This window comes from Camellia sinensis, chromosome 3, assembly GCF_055761805.1.
Source record: "Camellia sinensis isolate YWXY chromosome 3, ASM5576180v1, whole genome shotgun sequence".
Classification (NCBI taxonomy): domain Eukaryota; kingdom Viridiplantae; phylum Streptophyta; class Magnoliopsida; order Ericales; family Theaceae; genus Camellia; species Camellia sinensis.
The window spans coordinates 57,516,704-57,537,795 of record NC_138963.1 but is presented as its reverse complement, the minus strand read 5'-3'; the positions used below and the strand labels follow the sequence as shown (position 1 = coordinate 57,537,795).

Below are 21,092 nucleotides of genomic sequence, written 5' to 3'. Positions count from 1 at the left end.
TGTACAACCAAGAAACAAAATTAAGCTCTTTTGGAATTTCTCTGAGTCGAGAATTTCTCTAGACCAGGAAAGAATTTCTCTGGACTCACTTTAACTCAGAAATTTGTGTCAAAGCCAGAGAAATTTTCCTCACCAACTCGGAGAAATTCCTCCTCTCCAAATCACTCAACCCAGAGAAATTCATAACTCAGAAATTCCATTTTCTGTCAAATTCATGTAGAGAAATTTTCCACCATCAGAGAAAACTATCTGGGCATTGTGTTCTGAAATTTGAAATTCATGCAATGAAATTTTCCAGTGACAGATAAAATTACTGTGTGCTTTGTGTTTTGTTGAGTTTGATGATTGTTTTGTACCAACACAAAGTATTACAGATTACATGATCATATAGGCATCCCCTTGGGATGATACAAGTTAAATTTCTCTGTGAATTTCTGATAGTTCATACCAGAGAAATTTCTGTAGACAATTTTCTTTGCCAGACAATTTTCTCTGTGAATGACAATAAAATATATATATATATATATATTTAACCATCGATAGGTATGAAATTTACATTAGTCGAAATAAAAAAAATGAAATTTGGATTAGTCAAGAAAGGATATATACATATATGTCAAGGATCATCATTCCTTCGATGTATCAACAAGAAAGGATATATACATAAATGTGAGACAATTTTCTCTATGTGGATATGTACATTGTCTTCCTTTCACTAGTTTCACTATTACATTTGTGGTTCTTCTGGAGGTATTTCAATTGGTTCAGTCCATGACCGGCCAACTTCGGTCACAAATCTCTCTATGAGTTCTGCTCTCATCAACCTTATCTCTTGTGTGGACAATTTGGAGCTGATAGGTTCAGGCTTGCTATATTGTTTCATTATATAGCAGACAAAGAGGCCACAATCCAGACTGCATACAAATTATAGGTATGGTTAGTTTTAAGAAACATGCAAATCAGATTATCTTATTTATAGATGTATGAAACTTACGAATCGCTTTCTTGTTGTGGAGCATTGTTGACATACTCAAAGTCGTAACTTGTGTTTTGTGAGTTTATTAATTTGAAAGAGGGTTGTGATTGAGCGTCTCTTTCAAGGCAAGCTTTCAAAAAATTCTCCACGTAATCTTGCTGCAAAAAAATAATTTTTAAATAACAGAGAAATTTACGGACAAGTCAATGGGATTCTATGAAAATTATCATCACATAAAGATGATGATGGATTAGAGAAATTTGCAGTCGTTACCAATTGTTTTGCCTCTTTGACATATTTGTCTTCTGCATCATCCCTCCTTGGCCTCAGTGAGTTGTAGAACCTCCATAAATTGTCTTGTTTGTCCAGGACAAGTAAGGTCCAGTGATATGTATGGACTTCTCATTACCTCTAGTATTTATTGGGAAATGGAGGAACCTGTAGTTCCTCCATACTGTTTCAATATGCTTGTCAAATAAGGACACTCGAAAAGTTTGATTTTCTGTCATCTTGATGAAATTCTGTGTTCAGAGAAAATCAAAAAATGATTTTGTTATGACTAGTGACACAACTGGCTTCAAGAAGTATATTAAGAAGAGAAAATAGTAAGTAAATTCCAAAGCAAATCAAATAAAATAGTAGTAACATACTAAGCGCATGGATGTGAAAAAAAATGAGGTTGGTTGTTGTCTCTCTCTTATTTGGTCAGCCAAAAGGATCTCTCCATAGCCATCAATGACTTGAAAAATATGATTTATAATTGTAATATTGTTTTATAAAGGTTGATGGAACATTGCAGAGAAATTTTGATGAAAGGGAAAGACTTACATTGTTGGCAATTTCTTTTTGCTTTATTAGGTTTCCAATGTCTTCAAAGGTAATGAGATTCAACTCACTTGTCCAAATTAAAGCTCTACAAGATGACAAAGAAGGGATTGAATTGTTGTTAATGCAACATAAATTTGTAATTTGTTGTTTGTTATGTTCTATTTTGTTTGTTGTACTTACTCAAGCCCAGACACATTTGATATGTGCTGCAAGATGTCTTTTATATGATCTTTTATCAATCTTGAAATTAGAAGAGTTTGTGGAAAAACCCAAGATTTTCTGATATTTATAGGTTGAGGCAAGACGTACGCATCAGCATCAAGCACTTCTTTGTCCTTCGTGCTTTGCTCAACTTGCTTTGCAGCTTGTTTTGAAGCTCTAGTTACTTTCGCAACTTTGGGATATTGGAATTCTGGATCATGCTACTTTTCCTTCCTTTCTTTTGCTTTTAAATTTTTTATCATTGACGTCGGATCTTTTTTGACTGTAGACAGTGAAAATATTAGGAAAAGTGAAATTTCTCTGAAGCAACAGATGATATTTCAATATGTAAATTTATTTAATTCAATATTTTGCAGTTACCATAGAGTTTTTTCTTTTGTTTCGGTTGTTCTTTGTGTGCCATTTGTTCTTGTTGGGTTGTTGGTTGTTGTTCCACTTGCATTCCAACTATACACAGTGAAAATCAAACAAGCCCCAAAAATGGAATAAGAAAATATACAGAGAAATGAAATGAGCAGTAGAAATATAACTAATGTGTTCAGAGAGATATAACTTCCAGAGAAAATTACCAATGACAGAGAAAATTATAATAAATAGAAATTTCTCTGAGTTATGTTGACACAAGGACATAACTTTTTGTGGCTCAAGATTTTCACTGACCTTGTGGTTGAAATTGTGTTGGTGTTCGGTATGGTTGTGTTGCTAGTTGGACGGATAGTTTTTGAACTTGTTCATGCAATTTAGCATTTTCTGTTTCAAGATCCGAATTTGAACACCTCAACTATTGAATTATTTTTGTATCGTCTGCTTTGTCAACCTCCAACATCTTTAGTTTCATTCAGATTATGCTTTCTTTTTCTTGAAGTTCTGAGTTATGTGATGTCAGGATTCTTATTGAAATATCCTTTTCAGCAAGTAATTCAATCCAATTTCTGTCTTCTTTTTTTTTAGATTGAGAAAGTGCCTTCAGTCTTTAACGTAGATCAGCAATTTGGGCATCCTTTGATTCCTCAAATTCTTCAGGCTGATGCATTGTTGAGCCACAAATGCCATCATGTTGTTGGTCCATCGACTCATTATTTTCTTCTTCATCACTTTCATCTTTGTTTTCTTCTTGCTGTTCATCTTCTTCTTCATCTTCTTGTTCACTGTCTTCTTCTTTCTGTTCATTTTGTTCTTTGTCTTCTGGTTCTATTTCTTCACTTTCTTCGCTGGTTTCTTCTTCTGTGCTGCGTGCTTGATGTTCTTGTCCATTGCTGGCTTCGTATTCTTCTGTGTTGCCTTCTGCTTGTTCATTCCCTCCATCTTCAGATGGATCTTGTAATGTCTCCTTGAATTTGACAATTGCCTTTTTTAATTCTTTTTTCGTCTTTTTGCCAAGACAAAACTCCTCTGATGGGTTTTTGACTAGCTGTTTGTTATCAATCTGTAACAAGAGACTCTTTTATTAGAGAAATGTTACAAAAATTCATTGAGAGAAAAAATTCAAATAAGGAAAATAAAATTCATCTAAATGATACTAATGGGAAACAAATTTCAGAGAAAATTGTGTGGACCAGACAAAATTAGAGACATGGAGTTAATTTTATGAGACAGAGAAAATTATGAAACAAGCAACATAATTTAGATATCAGAGAAAATCAATCAAGGCATATAAGTTAATGTTTTACTATAATTGTGTCAGAGAAATTTGAATTCCAGTGAAAATTCATTACAAGGGTAGAAATAAACAGTGTTTATCAAAGATGCAAGGCACATAAGTTATGGGCAGAGAAAATTACACACAAGGAGATAAAATTTGATGGGCTAGAGAAAATTATGAAACAACCAACATAATTCAGATATTAGAGAAATCAATCAGGGCATATAAGTTAATGTGTTACAATTGTGGTCAGAGAAATTTGGATGGCAGAGAAAATTGATTACAATGGCAGAAATAGACCGGTGGTAAGCAAAGAAGAAAACATAAATTGATAGTTCAGAGAAAATTGATCTTAATCAATCAATGCACAAGGAGGGAAACAATGCAGTGGTCAGAGAAATTTTGGAATTTCACTGAGATTTCAGTAACAATAGGAATCTAACCTGTCGAGGTGCAAGAGAGTGGACTGGTGTCTTCTGCAGCTGTTTCGTCAAGGTTTGCAGGTTTCACTTGGCACATCTTGGGAAGTCAGTTGTGTTATTGTCTTCCGAGTCAATGATAGTTGCATGTTCACATAGCCAATACTGTGATGAAAATGAAAGTAAATAAAATTTTGTAAATGCACAAATTTGTAAGTATGATAACTGCAAATTTGAATAGATATTATACTTACCAGCAATGCAATGACACACCCCGTAACTTTTTTTGGAGTTTTGTGCAATGCCATGATAGAATCAATCAATGTTGATGTGATTACTTCCGGCCAATCATACTGTTTCATTGATTCAGGAGGTTCCACATACTTTATAAAAACCCAACCTATTGAATTCCCACTTGTTGCAAAAAATAGAGTGAGACACAAGTACAATGTAACAATGATTGCTACATCTTTGAAGTCAGTTGGTTGCTTGCCTTTCATTGCTTTGACCAAGACATTTTTAAGAACAGGACTAGTGAGCCTTGTGTCCTTTTGGAATCTTCTCCTGAGTAATGCAGATTTTGGCTTTTTAGAGTATCTTAATGACATGGCTCCTTTACCTCCTTCCAAACCAAAAATCAAGGTCGTGTCATTTGTTGTAGAGGTCAGGTTCTTCTTCCCAACTGTGAATGCTTTTGTTTTTTCATTGTAACATTAGATTATGGCAACTACATCATCATCGGATTTCCTAGATTTCTTTGGATCCATCCTTCCAGTGGTTAGAGCTTGGATCAAATACCAGAATGGGGTCTTTTGAAGCTCTAGAAGATGTTTTGAATTGAATTTAAGTGTTTGAAAGAAGGAGACGACAGATGAGAGGTTGGATCGGAATTGAATGTTGTAGTGAGCTCTCTTTCTGTGGAGTTTAACAGGTTTTTTCCCCCTTGAGCTTGAGTCTTTTGAAGTTGGGGTACTCATCTGGACGCTAGTTGCTTCATCAGCTTGGACTTGTGTGTTTTGGGGAGGAGTTTGTGGTGTTTTGGTGCTGGTTTTTTATCTTAGATGATAAGAAGACTGAGAGAGTTGTTCTTTCTTGCTTGGTGTTTCTAGTGTTTTGCTGCTGGTTTTTGATCCTAGTCCATAAGAAGACTGAGAGAGTTTCTGTTTTTTGCTTGGTGTTTCCGGTGTTTCGCTGGTTTTACGTTTTTCCATTTCTAGACAATGATTAAAACATAAAGATGTCAACATTAAATCCCCAGAGAAAAATGGACATGTCAGAGAAAATTACAGATAAGGGAGAAAATTACAGAAAAGAGAAAATTGGAGATGCTAGAGAAAATTACAGATAAGGGAAAATTACAGAAAATTGGACATTAAAAATTAAATGTCAGAGAAAATCAACACAGCATCATAAACATGGGAGAGAAATTTTCAATAATTGTTTAAATTACATATAGAAGTAAACATACCAGAGAAAATGAATGATAGAAAAAAGTAAACATGGCAAGAGAAAGAAAATTTCCATTCCACAATTAGCAAAGATAAAATAAACAAAGTAATGTAAACATACCACTGAGAATTACACCATATTGAAATCAAGAATTGAACAAAATAAACATACCAGAGAAAAATGCACATTCTGGAGAAAATTACACATTCTTGAGGAAATTTCCATTCCAGAGAAAATTTCAATTCATAATATTAAAATGTAAGAGAAATTTACATACACAACCAGAGAAAATTAACCATGATAGAGACACTCAAGGGAGTAAAGTGGTGAGATGTGGTCAGAGAAAATTATAAATACCAGAGAAACTTAGACAGGGGCAAGCGTGTAATAGACATTGCAGAGAAAAATACATATTCCAGAAAAATTTACAAAGCAGAGAAATTCATAGACAAAATCACAGAAACATGTTCAAGAATAAGATCAAAATTCAAAGAAATAACTTTTTCTCAAAATACACATGGCAGAGAAAATTCAAAGAAGAAACATTAATTCCAGTCCATAATATTAAAATTTCAGAGAAAATTAAAAATGACAAAGACACACAAGGGAGGAAAGTGATGTGATGTGGTCAGAGAAAATTATAAATACCAGAGAAACTTAAGACAGAGGCAAGAAAGCAATAAACATTCCAAAGAAAGATAGACATTCCAATTAAAAATACATATTACAGAGAAATTTACGGAGCAGGAAAATTTATAGACAAAATTACAGAAACATGTTCAAGAATAAGATAAAAACACTGAAAATTGTTTTTGTGAAAATAAACATGCTAGAGAAAATTGAAAGAAGAAACGTACATTAATAAAAAAATCAGAGAAATTCAAATGCCAGAGAAATTTACAGATAAAATCACACAAACATGTTGAAGAATAAGTTCAAAACACACATAAATAACTTTTTCCAAATTCAGGTAGCTTTTTATTACGAAATTGAAACCCTAATTTATGGAAGGTTATTATAAAATGCTATTAACTGTGTTTCCAGAGAAAATCTAGTTGTATTGTAGAAAAACTGACCAGAGTTAGGATGAAACTTGAATGACGAGCTGATATGGCCCGAGATGAAGATGCGACGTGACGAAGATGGACTGAGATGATGATGAGCAGTGAAAACGAAGCTTTAACCTAGGTCAGAGAAATTTGTGAGGAAGGAATGAGAATGATTTTTGGAGAAGATAACGAAGCTCTAATGTCGATGGTGCAGATGATGTTGAAACCCTAATTCTGCTGTTCTTCTGTTCTTGAAGATGCTGGATGTTTGGAATGTAACTTAGACGTCGGAATGAGTTTGTTTCTGTGTTGATTTTGGCAAGGGTATTTTGGTCCACAAAATAATTAAAAACGCGCGCCAAGTTGTTTCAGGAACATGATGCATCACTATCTTTTTGGGTGTCCTTTATCCTCTAAATCGTTATTATTAGGGACCTTAAAAAAAATTCTCCTTCTTTCTATTTAAAATTATATATTTTTTGTAATAGAGTTTTAATCATAAAAGTAAATACATTTATTTTTAAATAAAATTTTGTTTTTTTTAATTTTTTTAAATGCCCTCTATTTTCAATCATATGGTGTAAAAAAATGAATCTAAAAATTAAAAAATAAATAAAGGACATATGATTTTTTTATATTTGTTATAAAAATAAAGGGAATATAAAATTTATTAAAAAAACGCATATAATTTTTTCTATTTGTTATAAAAATAAAGGACATATAAAAAAATTAAAAAAAAATACAAAAAATATATGTTCTTTATTTTCCTTACAATATACAATTTAATTATGATTGAAAAAAAAGGACAATTAATTTTTTTTTTAAAAAAAAAAATACACGATTAAATCCTACTTCATTGTTTTTAATCAATAAGGTCCCATTTTGAAATGATTTTTATTTATATGATTGTTTTACTCTTATAAAAAGGCAAAAGACATTGAAAAACATTAATTAATTAAGTGCTAAAAAAATTATTAAGTGTTCTAAGTGCACCACTTGATAATGTTTTCTATCAATTACCAAACATTATGTCTCATACCCCAACACAAAATTATAAACCCCACTCTCTCTACCTCACAATTCTTCTGGGCACCACATGACTATGCCCCAAAAGCACTTGATAACTTCTCCTAACTCATTATTGATTTCCAATTAACTTGAATATAATCATGGGGTTGCTAATTTCCGATTAACTTGATTTTTTATATGAATAATATACTTAACGAATCTTAAAATATGACGGTTTGAATTATTGAAAAAAAATCAGAAAAAATCCCCACCGGAGCACCACAGATCAATGTTGTGACTCCCATATCCAAAACTAATATAGATGGTATGAATGCATAACAATACACAATCTAAAATATACATTTCAATGCAAAAGAGATTGCAACACCATTTTTTTTTTTATTCATACGACTAACAAATTTTTGATAAAAAAATAGGCCGAGTATTATATGAATTAAAATCTTAAAGAAACATAGTGTAATTATGTTAAACTTGTAAGACTTATTGTATTTTTTTCAAACTATGTGAGCTGTGAGTGTAATTTATCTTTTTAATTATTTCCTCACATAAATATTTAGTCATATTCAAGTAGATTTTACTAAACACATATTTTAACATACATTTTAATCATTCATATACATTAAATTGACAAACGTTTAACAAATAAAATTGAGTCTCACTTTTTATCACAAAAAACACTTTAATAAATATTTTTAACATCCTTAATGCAGATAATCTTATTTGTATGTCTATTGAGAAATTATTTTCATGACTCAAACCTTTGTGACTAGAAATAGTAACAAAAAAAAACCGTTCTGTTGGTTTATAGATCACTTTGGTATTAAAATTAGAAATAATTATAAATAAAAAAAGAATGAAAAAGCAAAAATAAATAAATAAATTGGTCATATTCAAATAAATTAATTAATTAATATGAAAGCCCTTTATACATCTCTTATTTTAGCAAACTACAGTCTCCCTCAGTGGCAGATGAGGAAATTGAATAGAGGGGCTAAAGTAAAATTATTTAAATTTTAGAGGAATTGAAATAAGATTATATAGATTTTAGAAACTAAGACATTAATTTATCTTACAAAAACTCAAAATGACATAAAAGTTATGAGATTTTTCAAAAGTTTGGGGTGACTAAAATACTAATTTATTTTATAATTACTAAAAAATGCATGAAAATAATAAATATTTTCAACCAAAAAGTAAAATTATTTAAATTTTGAAAAGGTTAGAATAAAATTATATATATTTTTAAGGGGTCAAAATATAAACTTTTATAAATATTTAAAATCCTGTGATAAAGTGTAATTTTTCCAAGGTTGGGCGTGGGATGGCCCCGCCCACCGACCAACCCTATGTCCACCACCGTCTCACTCTTATTTCTAGAAATTTTAAGAAGTAATTACATCAGGACATAATATGTAAGGATACTAAGGGGTTATTTGGGGTGTCCTAAATAAGTGTATTTTTTATCTTTTTATACTAAAAAATTGAGGAAGAAAATATAGATATTTGGGTTAATTTTTTGACTTTTTATGAAAAAATGTATAATAAAAAATTATAAAAATTGATTTATAGGGAAAAATTAGGATCGGGAGTTATGCAGTCGTAATTGTTGACTTTTGGTGAATAGCGTTAACTTTTTAATTTTTTGACTTTTTGACTTTTTTGCAATATGCCAAACTTGGCCTTAAATTATTCTTTTTTGTTTAAATTGATTTTTTTAAAATTGATTTTTTTTATTTTATATATATATATTCTTTTTAATAATCTTTTCAATTTTTAAAGTAAACTTTATTTTTTTTTTAACTTTTTAGATTCGCATATCTACATATATTTAAGAAGTATAATATTTATGAAAAAAATAATTTAAATTCACTAAATACGAAAGTACAAAAATTCAATATATTTTCATGTCTTGGTGTATTTATTGATTTTTTAATATATTTTTTTATGAATATTTATTTTTTAGGTACATCTAAATTAGGTGGGTCTAAAAAATAAAAATAAAAAATGTTTAAAATATTAAAAAAATTCACTTAAAAAAAATACAAAAAATTAATCTTATGAGTATATACCTATTCGAAATGAGGTGGCTGATGTGTGCCGGCATAGTAGAGTTGTAACGCCCCTAAAATAATACAATAAAGATAATTCATATGCGGAATAAATATGAGAAATAACATACTTTCATACATCAGAGTCTACTATTTAATAAACAGTTAAATGCCATGTAGACTTACATCTTTCCAAGTCATTGCTTGGTTACACAAATTGAATCTCACTCATTACATCTCAAGCCCTTGGCTTTACAAATACCAACATACACTCAAAGAAACATAATTAAGAAACTCTTACTTCCCTAAAGTCCATCCACGCTATTGCCTAGCACTCGGCCAAACAACAAGTGAAGTAGTACAATCCATCGCTACATTACACTCATGAAATGGTAAAACCCATGGTTTGATCTTCAAATCCGAAAAACATTCCCTGTACACATGTATAAGCAGAAGGTGAACAAAGCCCACCGAACAATCTCATATTAAAACATTAAAAAATATGCGGGGACAAAGATACTTATACATATACGTGAAATCATATCATGTCAAAACCATATGATTTTATTACATAATCTCTTAAATCCAAGGCCTGCATATTCATATGCCACTAAGACCAATTTTATTCCATTTTCCTTCAATTCATCTCCAGTTCATATATGCTACTCAATTCATGAGTTAAATTCATTATCTTTCAATAACCAAAATGAGACTACAACTCAGTGGTTTTCCAATTATGCACAACACACATAAACACTTTGAAAAATCTAGAAATCCCCTAGATGTTGATTTGTGATTATGTACCAATTTTAAGCAGTATATAACAATCTCAATCAATCAATCAAGACAAATTGACACAACGATTTTACGTGGAAAAACCACAATTGGAGCACCTCCAATTGTGATAAAAAAAATCATGGGCAACAGCCACAAAACAATCCACTAAGAAGATATAAAGGAATTACACAGGTATACTCTCAATTACCTATCGAATCTATGCCCGAATTGAACCAACCACTATGTGTCTCTTCTAACCCCGTCTTCACCTCGGAATTGTCTTGATGATGAGACACTCCAGAATCCACCAAAGCTTTAGGCTTGAATTCTTCAGAATCCACCGAAGAATAACTCTCTCTTTTGTGTAAAACAAACAAATAATCCTTTAATGTATACTTTTTAAACCATGAGTTGAATACTCAATCAAAAAACATCAAAGAAAACTAACGAAATATCTCCAGATATAAACCTTAATATCCAAGAAGAAGATCTGGAGGAGTACTCCTAGATTTGGAGCAACTTGCGAATTTATAGAATCTGAAATCGCGAGGTCCGCACGGGCGTGGGAATTGACGCTCGAGCGGGGACTCCATATGACGTGTTCCGCACTAGGGTGTACGCTCGAGTGGGGAAATGGACGCTCGAGCGTGAAAACACGGATCACAGTATATTTGCAGACTCACCAAACTTCTGAAACTCAGCATTCTATGCTCGAGCGAGGCAATGTCCGCTCGAGCGGACAGACAACTTTGAATGCATTTTTGCATTTTGCTTCGGGGGTACTGCCCTCGACCCCACGAGCTGACCGGGTAGCTCACCCCCCGTCATAGTCAGCGAAGTGACAATCTTAAAAGAATTAACATCACAAAACTTCTCTGCAAGGCACAATTCGGGTTGGATTCGTATCTAAACACTCATAGCCTCACTGAAATAAAAAGTGCGAAAACAAATACAACTTAAAGGAGTTTTGTCAAACGAAGTTGCCAATAATAAAAACCTAACACACTGCAAACTTTTCCATTTTACGGATATTTTGTCTGAAGGAACCGGCACCCATTTATATATAGATTTTCGGGTCTTTCACCCAGGACACTCCGGCTAACTTGCTTTAAATGGAGTCCATCCCCTTTCTCCTCCCAAATAAATATACATATGCAATGTATTCATAAACATAATCATATATGGAGTACATCCCCTTTCTCCTCCCAATAAACATACATATGCAACGTATTTATAATATGGTCATATATGGAGTACATCCCCTTTCTCCTCCCAATAAACATACATATGCAATGTATTAATAACATGGTCATATTCAGTGACAACCAACAATAGATTGGCACTATATCGCCTAATCCTCATACAATTTCTACAACAATCATAGCTATCCTCCACCGATAGCCTAATACATTTATTTCCAAGAGATGTTCAATATTGGAATAAATAGTTTATTCAAAACTTCCGTAGGTGAGATAATACATATCCAATATCACAATCTATATCAATAACCATTCAATTTAACATATTCAATGTTAATTCCAATTATTCATACAAAAATAATCATTTTATCAAATTAGGGCAAAAATCCCCCATTTTCCATTATTGACCCAAACACCCAAAATCAACTATTTTGGTACACCAAGATCTTATATTCAAACCCCACACTCATTTATCTCTTATACATAAAAAATCCCTCTTTTTATTTCACACCTGAATATTAGATTTGTCAAAACCACAACCAAATCTCATCATCTATACACAATAGGAAATAACTAAGTTAAAAATCATATTAGAGTGTAGAAAATCCATACTTATTAAATATTACCATTTTCATCAAAATTCTCATTTCTCATTTCAATATAATTTCTAATACAATTTCAAGAGATAATACAACCATATCCATATTCATATAGTCTCCACATGTCAATCAACATTCCCAATTTAGTCATTTTAAGACAAATTTATAACATATTATATATCAAACTTCCAAGTTCCATCATTTCTCATCCTTCCAAGAAATCCTTTATTTAAATGCAACATGGTAAATTTTCACCGATAGCCAAAATAGTTATCTCTAACATATTAATTAAAAGATAACATGGACATACAATCCAACATATAACGATAACTTGGAATCTCCCATGATTCCCAACATTTAGAAACAAATCATATTCCACATTTTATCAAATATGAACAATTACACTAATTTTCATATCATAATCACGTCTGGTAACCTCTCAAGGTCCATTTCTAACCATGTCGATTTTATTCCAACAAATACATTAAGTTAAATAATACCGCTAATGCCCAAGAAAACATCATTTTCTTTCCAAACTCATTCTCCTAGCATTATTCAACCATGACATCCTATTTTGATCGAAAGCCCCAAAAGTTAAACGTAATTCCTTTATTTTCTTTAAAAATGCTATTTTGGCCACAAACCGGTAAAAATTTCAAAACCAATCGAATCGAAGTTTGTTTTTGTTCAAATTTAAAACATAACTATTTCATAACTTTACAAACATATTCAAAGTTTATATTTTTGCAATTTAGGCATCAACTTTTTATTTTTCTCAAAAAATTTCTCTTTTAAGCAAATAAAACACAAATTTTTCAAAAATTCTAATTAAATTATATACAACTCTAAGCTCCATATAATCAAGCAAAAGTGCATAAAAAAGTGTAGGAAAAATCTCTACTTAACAATTTACACAATATTCCTCAATATCAATTTATTTTTCTCAAAAATAAATTTCAAAACTCAAGGATGAGATAAATATTTCAACATTAATTTCTCAAAATAAATTATCTAACCATAATATGATGTAGATATAATTCATACAACTATTAAATTCTATTTTCGAATTTCTTTTACAAAATTAACAACACAAAATGATTTTTCCAAAATCAATCTCAAAATATCAACATTCTTAACATTTCAACATAATTTTTCTTCCAAAAATTACCAAACAAAAATCTGAAAATATATCTATATGCAATACCTTTTATAATGATATATTTTCTCAAAATAACCCTAACATAACTTTAATGTAAAAATATGAAGAAAGTCCCTACCTCAAATATGAAGAAAAACAAATCTGAAAATGCAAACATTACCTGATCATGAATCCGAGATCACCATTGTGAAGATCACGACGAGCTCTCCGACTTTCATTTACAACACTTTTACAAAATCTCATTATAAAGACTCCCACTCTAAACTTAAAAATTGAGCAATAATGAAAAAAAGAGAAAGAGAGAGATATATATTATATATAAAAAAAAACTCTTCCCACTTACTCTTGTCCCAGCTTTTTCTCTCTAAAGAAAATATTCATTGCCCCACACACTTGGGCCCTGTTTGTTTCGTTCGATATAAAATGGAGGATATAATATGATGTGGGATTTAGTCAGGATATATAATGAATAAGATATAAATATTGGATAGTATATCCCCCAAGTCATGTTTGTTGACTTGATATATAAGATTGGATATATGTTATGCATGTTTGTTTTACAAAATATATTGTGGGATATAACAAGTAATTTCCAAGATTGCCCTCATAATATTATATTATATTAAATTAAATTAAATAATATTATATTATATTAAATTCAAAATTTATATTAAATTAAATTCAATAATATTATATTAAATTAAATTAAATTCAATAATATTTATATTAAATTAAATTCAATAATTATATTATATTAAATTAAATAATATTATATTATATTAAATTAAATTCAATAATTATATTATATTAAATTAAATAATATTATATTATATTAAATTAAATTCAATAATTATATTATATTAAATTCAAAATTTTATATTAAATTATATTATATTAAATTCAATTCAATAATATTATATTAACTTAAATTAAATTAAATAATATTATATTATATTATATTATATTCAAAATTTGTATTAAATTAAATAATATTATATTAAAGTAAATTAAATTCAATAATATTTATATTAAATTAAATTCAATAATTATATTATATTAAATTAAATAATATTATATTATATTAAATTCAAAATTTTATATTAAATTATATTATATTAAATTAAATTCAATAATATTATATTATATTAAATTCAAAATTTGTATTAAATTATATTATATTAAATTAAATTAAATTAAATAATATAATATTATATTATATTAAATTCAATAATATTTATATTATATTAAATTCAATAATATTAAATTAAATTCAATAATTATATTATATTAAATTCAATAAAATATATTAAATTATATTATGTTAGATAAAAAAAAGGGTAAATTGGACTTTTTACATCATATCCCCACCAAGGGGATATGATATAATGGGGGGGGTGTGGTATTGTATATCCTCCACTTTTGGGGGATATACAATCCCACCGGATATTATATCCCCTTCAAAAAAAAATTGCAAACATGGGATATATGGACCCCACCGGATATAATATCCAATCCCAATCTTTATATCCCCCAATCAAACAGGGCCTTGGATCCTGATCTTTCTTTTTTATTTTATTTTTTAGGTCATCACAAGTCACTGTTATGCACTCATATGGACTCATTTTGGGATCCGTTTCATAATTTAAACCATTACTTTTTTAGAATATATCAAATAGAATATATTTATAAAAATAAAATTAATTGGGCATTGTTAACATTTTCATTAACTCACATTTGTATCTACAGAAATAAAATGACAAATATGATTTGTAGTATGAAACTAAATACAAATGTGAGTAGATGAAAAGGTTAACGATATCTGATTAATTTATTTTTTTAAAGTAAATTCTACTCAATGTACTCTAAAAAATGAACGGTTTGAATTATCAAAACGGGACTCGAAATAGGCTCATATGAGCACACAAAGTGAGGCATAACCAAAGATGTCATGAGTCATAACTAAAATAATGTCATAACAAAATAAAAAAATTGATCATAACTAAAGAAGAAAATGACATAACTAATGGTGGATATCTTACACCTTTTTAAGAGGTGTGTATGGTAGAATTCTTCTTTTTTTCACCTTATATTTTAATTAAAAAAATTACTAAAATAACATATTTTAAAACTAGTCTTAAATATAACATAACACTAATTCTTAAAATTATGAGAGATTAGTATGTATAAATCTATATTATTTTTATTTTATTATTCTACTTTAAATATATTCTATTCAAATTTATGATATATTTTATGTGTCTAAATATTGTCTCTAAAATATATTAAGTGCTGGTTTGGGAAGTTAGGTTTGGGACTTTTTTTGGTTAAAATAATCACAAAAAATAAAATAGGATTTTTAGCTCAATAAGACAAAACATCACATCCAATCCATAATCATAACATTTTTTTCTCTCAAAAAAAAGAAAAAGAAAAAGAAACCCATCAGAAACTGGAATTTTTAATTCCAGACTAAAATAGTCAAAAAAATCAAAAAAATCAACACCCTTCCTTAACAAATGTTAAAAAACTAAAAATATAATGGTGAGGGAATGTACCTGTAGATCCCTATCAACAATTCCACTTCCGCAGGGCACTAAGCGAAATGAATTAAAGAGATACATATTGATGAAAGAAAAATCAGCAAAGTCATGGGTATTTTTTGAGAAATGCTAGACTCACATTTTTTTAATCTATAAATCCACTTATAATGATATGATAAGAAGATAGATAATAAAAAAAAAAATTAACATTTATTATATCACATTATTATGAGTTGAATTGTGAATTTTTTTTGATAATCTCAAATATTTTCTAAATTTTTATTTGCAAAAATTATGAAAAATAAATTTTTAAAGGTCAAAATAGTTATATCATTGCCTATCAAACTGACATGAGGGTCAAACTGTTGCCGGTGGAATTGTCATCCAATTATAAAATTTATGAAAATAATGTATAATTATATCAAAATTATAAAATTAATTATATTTTTCTTATTAGTAAAGAAAGTCAATCTTTTGACCTTATATATATTGGTCATTTTCGTCAAATAAGCAAAAATATGGGTTCGTTTGGGAGTGGGGTTGGCTTTTTGATTTTTTAGCTTTTTGGTTATTCAGCCTGGGGCTAAAAAGCCTCGTTTAAGAAGGGCTTCTTAGTTTTTTTTTTGACTTTTTGTGAGAAAAAGAATGTAATAATTATGAGTTTGATGTGATATTTTATCTTATTGAGTTAGAAAGTCTATTTTGTTTTTTGTAGTTATTTTAGCAAAAAAAAAACCCAAACCTAAACTTCCCAAACGGAGGCATAATATGGGTTGAGTTTAATTTGAATTTGATCCTTATATTTAGGTACATGGATCCACGATCTCATTTCGATAATTTAAACAATTAAAGCTCTCTGTGTATATTATTCATGAAAAAAATTAGATAACAATAGTCATTTCATTTCATTTCATTTTATTATGTTCGTCTATATTTTAAGAAAAATAAATAAATAGATAAATTATTTTTAAAAACACATTTGTCGTTATTTTTTTAGAGATAGAATTAAAAAGTTATGATTATTAGATTTGTGTATTTTTTTTCATGAATAATATACACAAAAAACCTTACAAAATGAAAAATTAAAATTATTGAAATAGAATCTATAACAGACCTCATGAGTTTGAATACGACCACATCTGCATACAATGTTTAGTTTAGGGGAAAAGATCCGGACCCCCACAGAAAGTGACCCCCACGACCCCCTTTGCGACGTGATTGGCCATTTTTTTTCTTTTTTTCTTTTTTCCTTCTCCTCTAATCACCAACCCCCACGTGTGTGTGGAGGGTGGTGGGGGTGGGGGCTTGAGGGGGTCTCAATCACCTCTCAGGAGCCTTAGATTCAACAAAAATCCTCATAATAAGAAGTTAGCCATTGAGTGGGGATGCCATCGTCTTCTTCCATCATCTGATAAAGTATGGCAACTAATCTGTCAATCGATAGTGAAAAGCCTGGGAGATCCTCAGCAGGTCCTCTGTTTGGCAATAGGTTTAGATTCATATTTGTCTGTGATTTGAAAGCCTGATCAGAACACAAATGATCCGATCTCAGAATAAGCTTAATCCATTAATCGATTGCATATTTGCAATTGCTAATGCACCTTTTTTTTATTAGCTTTTAACTTAATTAGGAATAGTCATTTTTTATCCTTCTATAATTCTATTTATAACGTAATTTTTTAAATTTATTTTTATAAGCCAAACGTGAGAATTAACATTATGATAGAATAATCATTTTATATTCTATAAACCAATTAAATAAAAAAAAGGCAGCCAATTAAATATATATATATATATATATTCTCTATATAGATCATGTGTGGACTAGACAATCTAGTTGGGTCTCTAATGATCCAATCTGTTCATTTTGCAAGTCCCTATGTGTAGATTATACTGATTCAATAAATAAAGTAATATTTTTCTTTTAAAATAAATAAAAATAACTGTAAGGATGATTTTTAAAGTAGATCATCTATTATTTTTTTTTCAAGGAAAAAAGCAACAAAATAATATAACTACAATTATTGGATCAATATGATTTTTTTTTCGTAAATGATTTACACATAGAAGATTATAAAATGAACAGATTAGATCATCAAAGTAAGATTGTACTGAGCCCAACTAGACTATCTAGTCTATAAACCCTACTCAATTAAAAATAGTGATGTTAAATTAACTTAGTTACTTGAACTCAATTTATATCCAGCTTGTTAAAAATTAATTTGAGATCGACTCTATAAACAAGTCAAATTTAAATACATTTTGATTCTTTAAGTTTTAATTATACTTAAACAATTCAATACTTAACTCGATTTTACTCAGCTCATTCACCACCTAATTTGAAAGACATAAGCTAAAAAGAGTCATCCAAATGAGGTGCAATTTTTTTTATTTTTTAATTAGGTGGACTACAAACTCAAAGTTGATTAAAAAATTTCATCAAAACCGAAACTAGAAAATGAACCAAAAAGGATTTGCTTGATAGAGAGACTTACAGATGAAACTCAAAATGCTAAATAAGGCCGCTGGGTAGGGATGGCAATTTAAATCCAGCCCGACGGGGACTCGATCCCCCGACCTCGATTAGAACATGTTTTCTGCAAAAATTATCCCCATAGGGCCGGAGATGGTATTAAAAATTAAATCCTCGACAGTTTTCGGGCCGGGAATAGGGATAGGTTTCCTGGCCTCGGCCCCGGCCCGAATTATCCCTAGAAAAATCCCCGAATATTTCCCATATATATATATATATATGTTTGAGTCTGCCTCTCTCATCTCACTCACTCGCATTCATATTCTCTCAGCCTCTCTCCCTCTCTCTCTCTCTCTCTTTCTCTCTCTGTGCGCAACTACTGCTACTCACAGCGTTGGCCGACCTCCCTCCTCCTCTGGCCGATCTCCTTCCTCCTCCTCATCCTCCTCCTCCAGCCAATCTCCCCCCTCCTTCTCCTCCGGCCGATCTCCCTCCTCCTCCACTGTCTCAGCCAATCTCCCTCATCCTCCGCTGTCTTCGATCGATCTCCCTCCTCCTATCACTGCCGATCTCCTCTCCATCACCGCCAATTGTCAGAGTTTTGTTGCTCCTCTTCTCTCCATCACTGCCGATCTCCTCAAATCTGTTGAAGATATATGTCGTCAGAGTTCTGTTATAGAATGTTGATGATGTTGTTGTTGAATATTTATTTTTTATTTGGTGATGATGTTGTTGAATGTTGGCGATGAATATATATATGCTCATTGCTCAAATTTGTTTTTTTGTTGAATATATGGTGTTGTTGTTGTTGTTGTTGTTGTTTTTTTTTTTTTTTTTTTTTTTTGCAGGGGAATTTTCGGGGTTAGGGAAACCCGATCCCCGTTGGGGGCGGGGACGAGGATGGTGATAGGCTCCCCGTCGGGGATCGGGGCCGGGGACAGGGAAATTTCTACCATCGGGGATCGGGGACGGGGAGTGTGATCCCCGGCCCTGCCCCGGCCCATTGCCATTCCTACCGCTGGGAAGGTAGCTCCCAAGTAATTTATATAAATTTTGAATTGTGTGGTTATTTTTGTGGGATTCCCATTGTGAAATTACTCATGTGGAATGTTTTGAGAAGTTGGTGAATTTGACTTTTTAATTTTTTTAGTGACTTTTTTAATAAAAAAATTAACTTTTTTGATAGTTTTTTTTTGTCTTTTTTAGAAAAACTTGATAAAAAATTAAAAAATTAACTTTTTATCAAATTTCCAAATTGCTCCATAATCTTTCTTCGAAAGTAATGGGATTGATCGCCAATTGTGTGTTTTGTTATTCTTGTTCTCTAATCCAAATAAAAGAACAATCGCATAGATTTTTGAAGAAAACGTGTAAGGTTGATTTTGTGTAACAGGGGAGGACTCATCATTATCATGGGACTCATCCTAAACTGAAGGTCAAGAATTTGGCACGCCTTTCGAGATAACATTTTAAAAAGACCAATGTTATAGACCACTAATTTATCATCACTAATACCACCACTAGTGAGGTAGCAATTGAAAAAAAAAAAGAAAAAAAAAATCAAGGCACAAAACACATGTGGCAATGGGTGAGAGCATTTTTGTTTTAAAAATTGATATCAATCATGCCAATACACAAACTAGCACCCACTTGGCAGCCCTTTTAAAAAAACATGCAAAATGAATTTCTCTTCAGAAGTCACTTTTTAATACATTTTAAATAATATCATCTCTCACATAAAATAGTAAAAAAAAAAAAAAAAAAGTCAAAAAATTAACTTTAAATCATCTTTCCAAAACATCATCTTCACTGCTTTGTATTCTAAATCTTTTCTTCAAATGTTACGATATTGATCAATATTGTGTGCTCTGTTACGTTCTGACAAGCCACCAAAATAGTTTAAAATTACAAAAATCACCTAAATTTTTGAAGTAAAATTGTTGTTGGATTACCCGTCAAAACAATTGGGAGAGTAACAAAAAGGCCAGTAAGACGTGTCTTGGGCTCTCAAATTTTAGTTCAAAATAAGACACTTAAATTTGTTAGTTTTATATTATATTATAAGTTCAAAATCTTTTATTTTTATTTTTATTATTTGATGCCTAGCCTAAGAGGCACCAAAAAAAATCTTGTTGGTCCCAATTGAAAAAAAAAATATATATATATATATATATAATCATTGCTAAGTCCAATTAAAATTTTATACAATCAATCCAAACAAATTGAAATATATTTAAATATGTATTATATAATGCATCCAAATAGAGTTCCATATCCACATTTTAATAGATTTAGTTCAAAATAAGACACTTAAATTTGTTAGTTTTATATTATATTATAAGTTCAAAATCTTTTTATTTTTATTTTTATTATTTGATGCCCAGTCTAAGAGGCACCCAAAAAAATCTTGTTGGTCCCAATTGAAAAAAAAAAATATATATATATATATATAATCATTGCTAAGCTCAATTAAAATTTTATACAATCACTCCAAACAAATTGAAATATATTTAAATATGTATTATATAATGAATTCAAATAGAGTTCCATATCCACATTTTAATAGAATAAATAATTTTATCTTAATTTTTTTGCTCTCTCTCTCAGTATCATATTTTAATTGAATTATCTTACCTTAATTTCTTTCCCTTAATTTTGTTGCACTCTCTTTATCATAATTTAA

The 21,092-nt window shown here is 30.1% G+C and overlaps 1 protein-coding gene across 3 annotated transcripts in view; it reads right to left on the bottom strand.

Moving 5' to 3' along the window:
• The window catches only part of LOC114290407 (uncharacterized), a 229,157-nt gene that overhangs the window by 193,493 nt on the left and 14,572 nt on the right, over positions 1 to 21,092 (bottom strand). The window lies entirely within an intron of this gene.